This window comes from Eriocheir sinensis, chromosome 38 (genome assembly GCF_024679095.1).
Source record: "Eriocheir sinensis breed Jianghai 21 chromosome 38, ASM2467909v1, whole genome shotgun sequence".
In the NCBI taxonomy this organism is placed as follows: domain Eukaryota; kingdom Metazoa; phylum Arthropoda; class Malacostraca; order Decapoda; family Varunidae; genus Eriocheir; species Eriocheir sinensis.
This window is the reverse complement of record NC_066546.1, coordinates 6328426-6345665: the sequence shown is the minus strand read 5'-3', so window position 1 is coordinate 6345665 and position 17240 is coordinate 6328426.

Here is a 17240-nt window from a genome sequence, read left to right as displayed (position 1 = left end):
GTGTTCAGCGTCGGGCAACAAAAATGATCCCTTCCTTGTGCAACAAATCCTACGAAGAAAGGCTTTCCACCCTTAACATGTTCTCTCTTGAGAAACGTCGCCTCCGAGGAAAACTGATCGAATGTTTTAAAATACTTAATGGTTTCACGAATGTAGACAGAACAAAATTGTTTATGATCGATGACACTTTGCGAACGAGGAACAATGGCATAAAACTCAAATGTAGACAAGTAAATTCAGACTGCACCAAATTTTTCTTCACCAGCGTTGTAGTGCGAGAATGGAATAAGCTCCCACCGTCAGTGGTCCAATGTAACACGATTGACTCCTTTAAAAACAAGCTCGACCATCACTTCCTTGAACTTAATATTAACTAGAGCAGAAAAGCAACGTTTGGGAGCCATCTGATTAATGACGTGACGCTGGTGGGTCACCAGTAGTGTGTGGCGTCCTGCCAAGGAGGGGCGTTGGCGATGGATGGCTGTCCAGGGCGATAGCAGTGAACAGTAGACTTGCTGAGCACTGCGAGCGCAATGGGTGGCTGTTCGTCGACAATTGGGACCTCTTCTTTGGCAACGACGCCCTCTACGCCCGTGACGGGATACACTTGACGTTCAAGGGTGTTGAGGCTCTCTCAGACTCCCTTGAGCGAGCACTTGGTACCCTGAGGGATTTTTTAGTATAGGCGAGGGGGGGAGGAGTAATGGGAGCAGCAATGGGAGGAGTAATGGGAGGGGACATCTAGCTCATAATATAACCAGGCAGCTTAGAAATAATTCTAGAGGAGTAACAGAGGACGGGCTAAGAATCTTCTATACTAACAGCAGGAGCCTCAGAAACAAGATAGACTTACTAAGGGGTGAAGCTTGTTCAGAAAATTTTGACATAATAGCGATCACTGAGACATGGATAGACTTTGCTAATAGAAATTTTAGGTCAGAATTTGAAATAACGGGTTATCAGATGTTTCACAAAGACAGAAGGTGCAGAAAGGGAGGTGGAGTTGCGCTATATGTCAAAGACTCACTTAAATGTTTAGTTAACAACTCAGTCAAAACTAACATGGATTCAGAATCAGTTTGGGTGGACGTTTACAAAGGGAAAGAAAAACTAACTCTAGGAGTTATATACAGGCCACCCAACCTTAACAGGCAGGACACGAGTATATTACTACAGGAGATTGGCAGGGCGAGTATGAGTAGAAATGTCTGCGTAATGGGGGACTTTAATTATAGGAATATAGACTGGGAAGATCTAGTGGGTGACCTGGAAGCCGAGGACTTTCTTGAAGTTATACAAGATAATTTCCTTAAGCAGGTAGTTACTGAGCCTACCAGAGGAGATAACATATTAGACTTAGTCCTAACCAATAATGGGAACTTGCTACGTGAGTTGGAGGTGGGCGGAGAGTTAGGAAATAGTGATCACAGAACGGTTCGTTTTAGGTTAGACTGGGCGGTAACCCGCGATCCAAACCCAGTGTTAGTGCCAGATTTTAGAAGAGCAAACTACGAGGGGCTTCGAAGACATCTTGAAGGGGTAAACTGGGATAATTTAGGGATTCATGAGGGCCAGAACTGCGGATTGGAGAGCCAGGAGAACCAGGTAGAAATGTCTTACAATAATTTAGTTAGAGTAATAGTAGAGGGGCAAGAACAGCATATACCACAGCGAACACTTAGAAAAGAAAACAATGATCCTAAGTGGATGACTCGTGGACTAAAACACGAGATTGGGTTAAAGAAGGGAATTTATCAGAAAATAAAGAATGGTACTTCGAACTATCTAGATTAGTTAAGAAAAACACCAGGATAGCAAAAAAGAACTATGAGATCAAAGTAGCAAATGAGGCGAAAAGTAATCCTAAGGGCTTCTTTCAGATGTATAGAACAAAAACACGGGAGAAAATTGGACCGCTGAAATCAAACACAGGGGAGCTAGTAGAAAATTACGAAAATATGAGCACATTGTTGAACGACTACTTCCTTTCAGTATTCACACAGGAGGATCGAACGAATATACCGGAAAGAGTTCAGGTGTACGAGGGCGGGGATGGCGATAAATTGAGGGATATAATCATTACCAGGCAAGTAGTTCAGGATGAGATAGATAAGCTTAAGAAGAACAAGTCGCCAGGTCCTGACTGTATATTTCCGAGGGTATTAAAGGAGCTAGGTGATATAATCAGTGACCCACTTACCGACATCTTTAAGATGTCGGTAAATACTGGCTATGTGCCGAGCCTATGGAAAGTAGCTAATGTGACGCCGATTTTTAAAAAGGGGGACAGGTCAGTTGCTTCAAACTATCGCCCAATTAGCTTAACATCGGTTATAGGGAAGATGCTGGAGTCCATAATAGCCAGGAACATTCAGGAGCATTTAGAAACATAGCTTAATTCACGACTCGCAGCATGGGTTCACAAAAGGTAGGTCATGCCTCACCAATCTCTTGTCCTTCTACAATAAAGTATTTGAGGCGGTTGACAGAGATGAAAATTATGATGTAATCTATCTTGATTTTAGTAAAGCGTTTGACAAAGTTCCTCACCAACGACTGTTGCTTAAATTACAGGCTCACGGAGTAGAGGGTAAAGTTTTGAACTGGGTCAAGGCGTGGCTTAGCAATAGGAAGCAAAGAGTGCAAATCAATGGTAAAAGATCTGACTGGGGATGTGTTACGAGTGGGGTCCCAAGGTTCGGTATTAGGTCCACTTTTGTTTATTATTTATATCAATGACTTAGACACAGGAATTAGTAGTGATGTTAGTAAATTTGCAGATGATACCAAGATCGGTAGAGTAATTGAGTCAGATCAGGACGCTAGTATTCTCCAAGGTGAACTCAACAGATTATATGACTGGGCGGATAAATGGCAGATGGAGTTCAATGTAGGAAGTGCAGTATTCTGAGTGTAGGTAGGAACAACCCTCACATAACTATTGCTTAAATGACACTCTCATAAGTCGGTCTGGGTGCGAGAGGTATTTAGGGGTCTTAGTGAGCTCTGATCTCCGTCCAAGGGCACAATGCATTCAAGCTAGAAATCGAGCTAATAGGGTCCTGGGATTTATTTCAAGGAGCGTAAGCAACAGAAGCCCCGAAGTCTTCCTCAAACTATATTTAGCATTAGTTAGACCTCATCTTGACTATGCGGTTCAGTTCTGGTCACCCTACTATAGAATGGATATCAAAATGTTAGAATCGGTGCAGAGGAGGATGACTAAGATGATTCAGGGGTTGAGAAACTTGCCATACGAGGAAAGACTCAAACAGTTAAACTTGCATTCTCTAGAAAGGCGAAGGGTGCGTGGAGACATGATCGAGGTTTATAAATGGATGAAGGGCTTTAATAAGGGAGACATTCATAAGGTTTTGTTGGTAAGAGAACCGGGTAGGACACGAAGTAACGGGTTTAAACTGGATAAATTCAGATTCAACAGGGACATAGGCAAAAATTGGTTTACTAATAGGGTGGTGGATGAGTGGAATAGGCTTAGCAGTCATGTGGTGAGTGCCAATACAATTGTCACATTCAAAAATAGACTAGATAAATTCATGGACAGCGATATTAGGTGGGGTTAGATACACGGGAGCTTAGGGTCAAAGGAGCTGCCTCGTACAGGCCTACCGGCCTCTTGCAGACTCCTGCGTTCTTATGTTCTTATGTTCTTATGTAAAATCACCTAGGTTTAAGGACAGACCACCTAGTCTGGACCATGGGGTCTGTGTGGTCTGATTTTCTATGTAATTCTATGTAATTCTTTTACAGCAAGGGAGGCAGCACAAACATAAAACACAGAACAAAACAAAAAAATACATAAAAACAGTAACAAAACAGCCCGCTGGACGCTGCTCCAACAACAGAAAAAAGAACGAGGGGCCAGAAGAGAGGTCAATTTCGGGTGGAGAGATGTCTTGGTACTCGCCTCGTAAAGGAGTTCAAGTCGTAGGCAGGAGGAAATACAGAAGAGGAAAGCCTGCCCCAGAGTTCACCAGCGGAAGGGGTAAAAGACTGAAGATGCTGGTTAACTCTTGCATAAGGGAATGGACCGTGTTGGGTATACAGGCAGCGTCACATGTGGCCACTCAACTCCAAGCTGAATTTTCCATAGAGTTTAAGTTATAGACTAGAGTGCGTCTGAGACTGTCTCAGGGATACACGGCCGTGATGCCGCCGTTGCCCCAAGCCGATGATTGCACACACTTCACTCCTACCCGATATCAGTTTTTCTCCATGTCAAATAGTAGAGTCAGGATATGGGGTAGGAGTAAAGTGTGTGCAGTCGTTGGCTTGGAGCGGTGGCGGCACTGTATCTTGGAGGCAGCCTCAGACGCACACTAGTACCAAACTTAAGTTCAATGGAAAGTACTGCTTTGACACTTCACTGAGTGGCCGCGTGAGGCGCTGCCTGTATGGCCAATACGATCCATTGGATAGAATAGAGATGAGCAAGAGTGAAGACTGGAGGAGGTACTGAAGCAATCTTAAGACGGGGAGCAAATCAAACAGAAGGAGAAGATACAGGAGGAGAAGGAAAAGGAAGAGAAGAACGAGAACGAAAACGAGACGGAGAATGAAGAGAACTATATAGTGAAGAGACAGGAAGAGACATCATCATCATCATCATCAGCAGCAGCAGCATATCCCAGTTAAGTCAAGGTACAGGTGAGCTTTCATTAACTCTCCTATAATGGCGTCCCTCAGGTAAACAGGTGATTAACTCGCACACCTGTTCACACCTGACCTGCATATAGCATTAACCCCCGTAATGAGGATCCACTGAACCTCACCTGTTGTCTTCGTGTACCCAGGGAAAACTATGAGCCTAATTAATCTGGATGCCTATTGTTCACCACCACCTGATCTGGCCTAGTTAAGCGTAATTGGACGGACTGCAATTAGTGGTGTTATAATTAATCCGCAGGTAGCGCTAATTAGGAAGGGTGATTAGGGTCGGATGCCTAACTGGGTCATTTAAACTTCATCATGGTAGCCTTATTAGTCTTGTTATTATCAGAGCTACTACTACTACTACTACTACTACTACTACTACTACTACTACTACTACTACTACAATATGGAGAATGATAAAGTGCTACATGAAGAACAAACACCACCACCACCACCAAATATCTATAACAGCAACAACAACAACAACAACAACAACAACAACAACAACAACAACAACAACAACAACAACAACAGCAATCATTAAGGAGGCTTATATCACCACATCGAGAGCTCAGGTGAAAGCTGTTTCCAATACTCTCTCTCTCTCTCTCTCTCTCTCTCTCTCTCTCTCTCTCTCTCTCTCTCTCTCTCTCTCTCTCTCTCTTTCTCTCACACACACACACACACGCCAGGGTCATTTTAGGCCCTGCTTACCACACCTACGACAATGCCTTGACCTCCCGGAGTCTCCCGAGGCTCTCTGACAGGCACCAGGAAGCCCTCAGAAAATTCGGCATCATCCTTGCTTCATCGTCCCCGCCACCGCCACCTCCTGCCACCCGACGCGCCTCCCCTCACCCGCTTCACCAGGCATCACAATAAACTCATCCCCCTTCAGGGCGCCGCGAACCGACCGATTCAAACGAAGCGCAGTGCCGGCGATAGTGCGGATGATAAACAAAGCCCAGCAGTGATGCCCTGTTAACCCAAGGGGCCGCGGTGCAGATCAGCACCTCGCCGCCATCCTCTATCTGCCCCCTTCACACCACCCTCCCTCTCCCTATTTGTCTCTATATTTAGCTTTCCCAAACCACCCCCCACCCTCTCTCGCCCTTTAGCGTAGCCAATTTAGTATTAATTTATTGTATTTACCATTTGTATATTTTTAGCCTAACGGCTGCCATACTTTAATAAACCTATTATTATTATTATTATTATTATTATTATTATTATTATTATTATTATTATTATTATTATTATTATTATTATTATTATTATTATTACACACACACACACACACACACACACACACACACACACACACACACACACACACCTTACGCAAGCTCAGAACACCTGCGGCGCGGGCTACAAGGCCTCTAATTGACTAAAAGGTAAGTAATGAGTGAGAACAGGTGAGGGGAGAGGAAGAGAGAGAGGGAGAGAGAATGGGTGGGTGGGTGAGGGTGAAGATGGAGGAATACATAGGAATACATAGGAAGAACAGACACCAGAAGACCTATCGGTCTATGACGAGGGTGTCTGTTTACTACTGCTACTACTAGTAATCTACGTGTGGTAGGACAAGACAGAATAGATGAAGGCTCCTCCCCACCCACCTCTCCCTCCGGCAACGTGCCGGCTGGAAATAGTTAGAAGAGAACACCATGTACCTTTAAGGAAGAAAGGGACATGGAAATTTTACAGTAAAGAGAGAAATAAGAGGAAATTACTACCCTTAACTTACACTACTGGTAACCTAAGCTGTGGGGGAAAATGACTTAATTACATAAGAACATAAGAACACAGAAATACAGGGAGACTGGAAGAGGCCGAGTGGCCTACACAGGGCAGCCCCAGAATCCCCCCTAATACTCACGATGGGTGAGGTGTAGTTTCAGGGGCAGAGGTGGAGGCTTGATCCTCGTTTTACCGGCGGTACTAGGCACGGCACCAGTAACCTGTCACCTTACTGCACCCACACCTCACTCCACCTGTCATGCGGACATGAACTGTTGCTTTACTCTATTGTTGACTTTCGCTACTTGCAATCTAGGTTGTGGGGGGAGAATTATATGAATATAGGTTGAGGTCTTGCTGCAATCTGTCTGAAAACATGCGAAAAAGGGTCAGTATAATCTTATATCCCTGAAGTACTTATCCAAAGAAGACTTAAAGCTATTGATACTCTGTGCGCTAACTACTGACGGTGGGAGTCCAATCCAGTGATCGACGACTCTGTTATTGAAAAAACTTATGCACACCAATGTGTTACATCGATTTCCCTTTAACTTCATACCGTTGCTGCGTGTTCTTGTGTCTCTCTGAAATAGACTATCCGGGTTAATGTTGTCGAATCCATAAAGGATTTTGAACACTTCAATTAAGTCCCCTCTTATCCTTCGCTTTTTAGGGAAAACATATCTAAACGCTTTAAACGCTCGTCATATGGCAAGTTTCGGAGCGCTGGAATTTGTCTGGTTGCTCGTCGCTGTATCTTTTCAAGCAAAACTTGATATTTGATATAGTTCGGTGACCAGAACTGAACGGCGTATTCTAGGTGTGGTCTTACAAATGCTAAATATAATCTCTTCATAAGTTCGGGTGATTTATAATCAAAGTTTCTTGAGATTAATCCCAACATCCTATTGGCTTTTTTACTCGCTGCAGAACATTGATCACTCATTTTAAGAGTGTTACTGATAATGACACCAAGATCTTTTTCTTGTTTTACTTCGCTGAGCTCATGTCCTTGAATTTGATATTTAAAGTTAGGATTTTTTTCACCTATGTGCATTACTTTACATTTATCTATGTTAAAACTCATTTGCCATTTTTCGCTCCAGTCGGCAAGTCTTATTAAGTCTGATTGAATGTTTTCGCAACTTTGACTGTTCATTACCGTACCTCCTAGTTTGGTGTCGTCGGCGAATTTGGCTACTTTTGATTGGATATCAGTTTCTAAGTCGTTCACGTAAATTATGAATAGTGTTGGCCCCAGGACCGAACCTTGGGGCACGCCACTGGTGACGGGTTGCCAATCCGATGCTTCACCATTAAGAACTACACGTTGTTCTCTGTTGGTGAGCCATTCATTAATCCACGCACATAGATGGTCGTTAATACCGTGGGAACGCAATTTTTAAATAAGCCTAACGTGAGGAACTTTATCAAACGCTTTCTGAAAATCTAGGTAAATTACGTCATATGGGTTTCGGACGTCCCAACATGTATAAACATCGTTGAAAAAGGTTAATAGGTTGGTAAGGCAAGACCGATTACTACGAAATCCATGCTGACTATCAGTTATCAAATCTTTTGTTTCAAGGAAAGTGATCATTTTATCCCTGATTATTTTTTCGAATAGTTTAATTAGGACAGACGTAAGGTTGATAGGACGATAATTACTGGCTCGTTTTTTGTCTCCTTTTTTAAAGATCGGGGTAATATTGGCCTTTTTCCACTCGTGAGGCATAGTCTATGCGTGAGGCATACAGGCCTGTGCTAATGACTTGTTGAATATTAATGTTATGGGTAATTCTAGCTGTTGACTACATTCTCTCAACACGCGAGGAGATAAATTATCGGGGCCCGGAAATTTATTTGGATCTATTTTCTGTAGGTACGCACGCACTTCGCTGATATCAATTTCGGTCAATGCAAGCTTATGTTCTTCAGGGCCTTGAAAAATTTTCTTCGGGGCTGGAATCGATGTCATGTTTTCTTTTGTAAATACGCTACTAAAGGTTGAATTTAGGACCGACGCCATGCCTTTATCATCACTAATCGTATTGCCACTTAATAGTAGTGGGCCGATATTATTTTTAACAGTTTTTTTGTTTCTTATGTAACTGAAAAATAACCTTGGATTTTTCTTAGCATCAAGTGATATTTTCATCTCATATTCGCGTTTCTGTTTTCTGATTTTCCTTTCGCACTCTCTCTTGACATTGATGTAATTAGTATGATCCTGTGGATTGTGTGTCAGTTTATATTTCTTATATAGTTTTCTTTTTTCGACGATGATTTTTTGTAGGTAATTATTCATCCACAACGGTTTTTGATTATCAGTCCTTCGTGGCTTGAGTGGAATGAATTTATTTACACTCGCTGTGATTTGTGCAGTAAAACGATTATACATTTCTTGAACGCTGACGTTGTTGAGCAAATGATTCCAATTTACTGAAGCCAGTTCTCTTTTTAGGTCTGTAAAATTTGCTTTACTATAATTAGGTATGAAGAGTGAGTTTGCTCGTGCTTTTGTTTCAATATTCAAAGCACATCTTATTATGTTGTGGTCGCTGCTTGCAAATGGCTCACCTACCTCACAGGCAATTATGAGATGACTATCGGTCGCGAAGATTAAATCAAGAATATTATTTCCGCGTGTCGGCATGGTAACAGTTTGATTAAGAAAAGAATTTTGCGCAAAGTTAATTAATCTCTCGCCTTCTCTGTCGCCAGAAAGCGTATTCCAGTTAACGGAAGGGTTATTGAAGTCACCGCATATTATTGCATTTTTATTTCTGACAACTCTATTAATCTCTGCGTAGAGATTTCCATCAATGTCTTCATTTGATTTAGGAGGTCGGTAAATTACGCCCAGAACATACTTTTCATTATTGATCGTTGATTGTACATACAATGAATCATAAGCCTCTGTTTCGGCAATGTTTAGCTGAATGACTTCTAAATTATTTTTCGCATATATTATTACACTTCCTCCTTTTTTGTGTAAACGACACTTAGCAAACGCATTGTAACCATTTATAGCTACTTCACTTAAGTGATGTTTATCGCGCATATTCAGCCATGTTTCCGTGATCAAAATGAAGTCGGGTTTTTCAGTAATTGCATGTATTATCAAGTGGCTACGCTTCTGAATGATGCTACGGGCATTTACATAAAAGATATTTAATTTATTCGTCGAGTGTGCGCCATCTATCAACTGTCGTTTCACTGGAATTGGAATAGCGCGTCAGACCTGACTATCCTCAATTACCCCTACCTCACCAACCACCTGCGTGGCTGTTGATCTCACTGCTACCTCAGTACCACTCACCTGTGGGTCTGGTGACCTGACATCCTGCGCAGTACTGTACACCTGCGGCCTGACCTCACTATCAGGGTGTGGTTTCCTCCCGGCTAAGCCGGAAGCTACCTCACCTCGTTGCTGCACCTGTCTTAGCTCTTTCGATATTTCCTCATCTAAAACTCTGCCTAGCCTCGCCTTGCCCACACAATTTAGATGAAGGCCATCGTTAGCAAACAGGCTTCTGTCATGAATAAAATGATCCCATACGTCCACAAACATGACTCCCTTACTATTACACAAATCCCTGACACGTTCGTTTATCCCCAGCATTCTACTGAGAATGAAGGAGTTAACATCGTGGCGAGGGATCAAACCACACACTACAGAACGTGTCCTGCTTTCTTTTAGTTTTCCGACAAATTTCCTATATTTGTCAACAATTTCCTCTGATCTACCTTTCGCTACATTGTTTGTTCCTACCACGTAGACAAACATTGTCTCCTCTGAGGTAGTAGCAAGAGCAGGGGGTGAGGGAGGTAGAGGTGGAGGGAGGGAGGTCAAGGAGGAATACAGGTTAGGTAGTAGGTACAGGTAAGGTAGGCCTACAGGTAAGGTGTATAGAGGTCAGGTCCAAGAATACATTGGTGACACTTTCTGCTGTAACACTGACCCTAAGACCGAGGAGAGGAGAGGAGAGGAGAGGAGAGGAGAGGAGGAGAGGAAAAAAATGGAAACGAAATAAAGGAAAGGAAATAAAGGAAAAGAAAGGAAAGAGGAGAGGAGAGGAGAGGAGGAGAAAAAAGAAAAAAGAAGCAGGAGGAGGAGAAGGAGGGAAAGTACCAGCATCACCACCAACAAAAACAACAACAACAAGACTTCACAACAAAAACAAGAACAAGAATGAGAACAAGGACGAGGATCAGCAAAATTGAGAAGTTCAAAGAGACAAACAAAAACAAAACTGGAAAAAAAAGAAACAAAGTAAACAAACGAAGAAAATTAAGAAAAAAAAGATAAAGGGAAGAAAAGACGAAGGAAGAGAGAGAGAGAGAGAGAGAGAGAGAGAGAGAGAGAGAGAAACAAAGAGGAGGTGGCAAAAGAAAAAAATTATCACATAGGTACTTTACGTCAGTTTCTCGAATATTAAAGTGATATTAGAAAGTAGTAGAACGACCGAACACACACACACACACACACACACACACACACACACACACACACACACACACACACACTAACCTTCAGACGCACAAAAAAGACAAGGGTGATCTAATAAAATGATCTCGGAACAGGTTTTTGGAGCTCAACGAAAGTAAAAGTGGAGTGGCCGGCGTGCCTTCACCTGTCCTAACCATAGCATCTCACCTGAGGAGGCCGCCAAGTGAGCTCCTAAGTCAGCCAGTCTGTGCACTCGTTAGCAATTGATGGGCTTGTTTGTATGGTCAGCTTGTCAGCCATTAGTCAGTCAGTTAATCAGTCAGTCAGTCAGTCAACCAATCAGTTAGTCAGTCAGTTAGTCAGTAGGTCCCAAGTTGGCTATTATTGGAATTGTTTGTATGGTTATCTTGTCAGTCAGTTAGTCAGTCAGTTAGTCATTCATTCATTCAGCCAGTCAGTCAGTCAATCAACCAGTCAACCAGCCAGTCAGTTCAGTCAGTCAATTAGTCAGTCAGTCAGGCATTCACACAGTTACCCAGTCAGCCAGCCAATCAGTCAGTCAGCCAGTAAGCCAGTCAGCCAATCAGTCAACCAGCCAGCCAGCCAGTCAGTCAGTCAGTTAGTCAGTCAATCAGTCAGATAACCAGTCAGTCTCGGTACTACCCATAAGAACCAGTCACTGGGTACGGCTCAGAAGCAAGTTTGTTTAAAGAGATACAGTACATCAAAGTGCACACACCACACACCTGCCTTAAGCACACCTGAGCCTTAATTATGAACGTGTACCTGCCGGCGTCCAGGTGAGAAGTATTCGTTAACGTGTTGGTCTTGTTCTTTTGTTCTCGGTCCGTAAATGTCACATGGAGAGGAGTCAATATGTATTTAAAAAGGCGCTTCGAATAAGAAAAAGAAAAGAAAAAAAATGTATTCCCCCCAATGTTTTGAAACTGAAGGTAGCATTTAAATTGTTCTAGGTATGTACCTGATATATTTTTTTCTGTATAAACAAAGTAGGTGTTCGTGTTTTTTTTATGGTTGTAGATGATGAGGTGTTGAAATTGCAGAAGTGGTGATGGTGGTGGTTGTAGTAGTAGTAGTAGTAGTAGTAGTAGTAGTAGTAGTAGTAGGCTGGAGGCAGCAAAACACTTAGCCTCAGACCTTACTATTACTTCCGATTGTGGCAAGAAGAACCTGGTGTCCTTCAGCGCCTCAAAAACACAGTTTCTTCCCCTATCCCCTCGACACAATCTTCCAAACAACTATCCTCTATTCTTTGACAACACTCAGCTATCACCTTCTTCAACACTAAACATCCTCGGTCTATCCGTAACTCAAAATCTCAACTGGAAACTTCACATCTCTTCTCTTACTAAATCAGCTTCCTCGAGGCTAGGCATTCTGTACCGTCTCCGCAAGTTCTTCTCCCCGGCACAGTTGCTATCCATTTACAGGGGCCTTGTCCACCCTCGTATGGAGTATGCATCTCATGTGTGGGGGCGCTCCACTCACACAGCTCTCCTGGACAGAGTGGAGTCTAAGGCTCTTCGTCTCATCAGCTCTCCTCCTCATACTGAAAGTCTTCTACCTCTTAAATTTCGCTGCCATGTTGCCTCTCTTTCTACCTTCTATCGATGTTTTCATGCTGACTGCTCTTCTGAACTTATTAACTGCATGCCTCCCCCCCTCCCGCGGCCCCGCTGCACACGGCTTTCTACTCATGCTCATCCCTATACTGTCCAAACCCCTTATGAAAGAGTTAACCAGCATCTTCACTCTTTCATCCCTCACACTGGTAAACTCTGGAACAATCTTCTCTCATCTGTATTTCCTCCTGCCTACGACTTGAACTCTGTCAAGAGGAGGGTATCAGGACACCTCTCCTACCGAAATTGACCTCTCTTTTGGCCACTCTGTAATCTTTAGGAGCAGTAAGTATCGGGCCTTATTTTTCATTATTGTTTTATTTTTTGTGTGCCTTTGAACAGTCTCCTTTGCTGTAAAAAAAAAAAAAAATAGTAGTAGTAGTAGAAGTTATAGTTCATGTTATTGCTGTTAAGTCACCATTGATTTGAGAACACTTAAGAGTGAGAAAGCTATCAAACAACACTATAGTAAGAGTGATAATGATAATAATCTAAAAATAATTATGATACCGTATTGCTGTTCTGTGATAAACTTCCCCGGACGCACTACAAAGCATATCTCTCTCTCTCTCTCTCTCTCTCTCTCTCTCTCTCTCTCTCTCTAATGAGTTCTTAAGCCATGTTATCCTCTAGAGACAGGAGACTAATTGCAATCTTACCGTCATTGGAAGATACATGCATCACCAGACAGACAAATAGACGAATAGATAGATAGACAGACAAACAGACTGACAGAGACATATACGTACACCTAACATTTTCGCTAACACACACACACACACACACACACACACACACACACACACACACACACACACACACACACAGGGGAAATGTCACTGCTGCATACATTAACAGACAGACAAAAGCGACAGACACTACACTATACTACATATCAGAAGGTGAAGTTAGAAAAAAAATAATGTGAAGAGAATAAAGTAAAACGTAGAAGAGAGAGAGAGAGAGAGAGAGAGAGAGAGAGAGAGAGAGAGAGAGAGAGAGAGAGAGAGAGAGAGAGAGAGAGAGAGAGAGAGAGAGAGAGAGCACACCTTTAATCTTCCACTTACCTGCCTTCATTCACAACTGCCTGACCTTGTAGCCCAAAATACGTACGTACACACACACACACACAAACGAGTAAGCATTTCAACGTCACGCTTCTTCACTCTCCCCCACTCTCTCTCTCTCTCTCTCTCTCTCTCTCTCTCTCTCTCTCTCTCTCTCTCTCTCTCTTATCTATGCTATCAATAACAAAAACAAAAGGACAAACGTAGAGTACCAAATTAGGTTGCTACGGCAGTCACAACAACAATCTCTTTTTCTTTTTTCTTTTTTTCCTAACGCGACACAGCTGCGGAAGTCTCTTAAGCACCTCCATCAAACCACAATGCACGTACTTCCTCAAAGGTATCGTTGTAACCCTCACCTTTATTCTGCTGGCCAGGTAAATAATCAGATTCTAAAGCCCGCTCAGCCTTGTAGAGTCGGCTAATCCTATGCTTGTGGCAGTGTGTGTGTGTGTGTGTGTGTGTGTAACGAGTAAGCATTTCAACGTCACGCTTCTTTACTCTCTCTCTCTCTCTCTCTCTCTCTCTCTCTCTCTCTCTCTCTCTCTCTCTCTCTCTCATCTATGCTATCAATCACAAAAACAAAAGGACAAACGTAGAGTGTGTGTGTGTGTGTGTGTGGGGGGGGGGGGGTTCTCGAAGGGAATATAATTAAAGTTGTTATTTCATATGAAGAATGTGGTCGGCATTCTGAGACGTCTCCCCCTCATATCAACTATTCCCAAAGGCCGAGGAAGGAGATAAACAACGCTGTCACGAGTGGGTTTTTTCTCACGTTCATGTTTTATTTTTTATTTTATTTACAACAAAGGAGACAGCTCAAGGGCACAAAAAAAGGAAACAATAATAAAAAAAAGTCCGCTACTCGCTGCTCCTACAAAAAAGAATCTTAGAATATACAGAATCTTTATCAACATACCACCAGGGTCATTAAACTACCCGTGGAAATGTCCCCCACAACAACTCCTACGAAAGCATTGTCAGATGGGTGTGTTTGGGCGCCGAAATATTTAAAAACACGACTCATCTAAGACTCATGATTGGAATTTTAAGGGATGTAGTAGGCGAGTGGAAATATTAAAGGCTAATTTCGCAACTGTCACTGATTTTTTATTTTTTTTTATTTTTTTACGTCTACGCCTATTGCTCCGGTAGGCTTGCTTGAGGGGCCTGGATGGTAGTCGTCCCCAGCCCGTCATGGCGCAGGCAATTGTTTATAGTGGCGCCATCTTATTCATTGGTATTATGGCCATAGCGCGATGAGTTTCCAATCCTGAGTCTTAGATGGGTCATGTTTTTAAATATTTCGGCGCCCAAACACACCCATCTGACAAGGCTTTCGTAGGAGTTGTGGTGGGGGGCATTTCCAAGGGTAGTTTAATGACCCTGGTGGTATGTTGATAAAGATTCTGACGCAATAGATAGATGTAGGGTTGGAAGTGAAACCAGAAAGATGATTTGCCCAAGTAAGACCTCGAAAGCCCTCTGATTAATACGAGTACAAATAGAAATATAAACTGAAGACAAAATAAAAACAAACATACTTCTACCTAGTTACCTATCTCCCTACCTATCTACCTGCTTGCATTAAATGGTTACTAGCACATACAAATACCAGGTGCTGTGCAGGTAAAAAAAAAAAAAATGTGATTCGTTAACACAAAAGAAAACGGGACACCAGAATATCATAATTTGGGGCGTAGTACCTATAACTATTCAATTTTTTTCCAGAGTCAAGAATAGCGAGAGACAAGAATGAATGGCCTTCCCTTTTTTCTTGGTGTGTGTGTGTGTGTGTGTGTGTGTGTGTGTGTGTGTGTGTGTGTGTGTGATGAAGAAACTTTCCCCAGGTAGGCCTCGACACACACACACACACACACACACACACACACACACACACACACACACACACACACACACCTGCAAGAACTTGAACAGGTAAGTATGTGTGTACGCTGCGTTTACAGTTACATCACACACACACACACACACACAAACACACACAAAAAAAGTACTTAATTTTGCCTATACGCCTAACACACACACACACACACACACACACACACACACACACACACACACACACACACACACGCACCGGCAGTCTGTAAATACTAAGACCACAACCGATGACTGGACACTTTGAGAGGGTGAGCGAAAGGAAGATCAAAGGAAGTAGGGGAAGGGGTCATGGGGAAATGGTATGTGTGCAGAGGAAGAGAAGAGGAAAAGAGGAAGAGGAAGAAGATAGGTGGTGGAAGAGGCAGACGCAGACGTGAAGGAGAGAAAGAATAGCAAGAAAAAAATAGGATCGAAATAATGTGAGCTAAGAAAACGGAGTAAAAAAGAGGAACAACAAAGAAAACAAGAAGAGGAAAAGAGGAAGAAAAAGAGGAAGAAGGTGGGAAGTGGATATGGCACACGCGAGGAAAGGAGAGAAAGGATAGTAATAAAAGAAAAAAAAGAAGACAAGAAAAGGAGGAGAGAGAAAGAAAGAGGAAGAACGTAAGAGAGAAGGAGAGAAAGAACAGTAATAAAAGATAAAAACAAGGATCGAGAATAATAACTTGCAAAAAATGAAGCAAAAAAAAAAAGAAAAGAGAATGAAGACGACAAGAAGATGATGATATAATTATAGGAAAGAAAAGGTTAAAGAAAGTAAAGAAAGAAAAGAATAAGAGAAAGACTGATGGACATGACAGACAGACACACACACACAAAAAAAATCAAACAGTAAAAAAAAAAGGAAAAAGAAAAGAGAATGAGAGTGAGAGGAGGGTAAGAAAAACAGAGGTGGTAGCAACAGGAGGAGGAGGAGGAGGAAGAGGAAGTGGAGGAGGAGGAGGAGGAGGAGGGATGGGGCATAAGGGTGGTGATGGTGGTAGCGGTCATGGTGGTGGTGATGGTGATCAGCGTGGTGGTGTCAGTCGGTCAGTAGATGGCACACTGAACAGATTGGTGAGGGCAGTTGGTGTGGTGGTGATGATAGTGGTGGTGATGGTGGTGGTGATGATGGTGATGAAGTGACAGTGGTGGTGATGTGGTGCGAGCTGCCATGTGGTGTGACACGGTGTGGTTAATGTGGTGGTGGTGGTGGTGACAGTGTTATGCGATGTTACTGTGTTATAGTGTTGTGATGTGTGGTGGTGGTGGTGATGGAATAGTATTTTTTTTTAAGGGAAAGAGGGATGTCAAGACTGCATATACTGTAGTAGTAGTAGTAGTAGTAGTAGTAGTAGTAGTAGTAGTAGTAGTAGAGGTAGTAGAAAAAGTAAAAGCAGTATTTCACAGGCACGGGTGGCAGTAATAGTAGTAATGGTATGTTAGGTTAAGTTAGGTTAGGTTAGGTTAGGTTAGGTGGTGGTGGTGGCAGTAGTAGTAGTAGTAGTAGTAGTAGGTTAGGTTAGGTTAGGTTAGGTTAGGTTAGGTTAGGTTAGGTTAGGTTAGGTCAGGTTAGGTTAGGTTAGGTTAGGTGGTAGTAGTAGTAGTAGTAGTAGTAGTAGTAGTAGTAATGGTAGCACAGGGTATATGACTGGAGAAGCGACAGCATGGTAGTAGTAATGGTGTCCTTATGGTAGGCAGGTGGAGCAGGTGAAGCCATCCTCAGTACCCACCCAAGCATACCAATGGACTGCACACGTTTTGCGAATAGGCCCCGAGGCT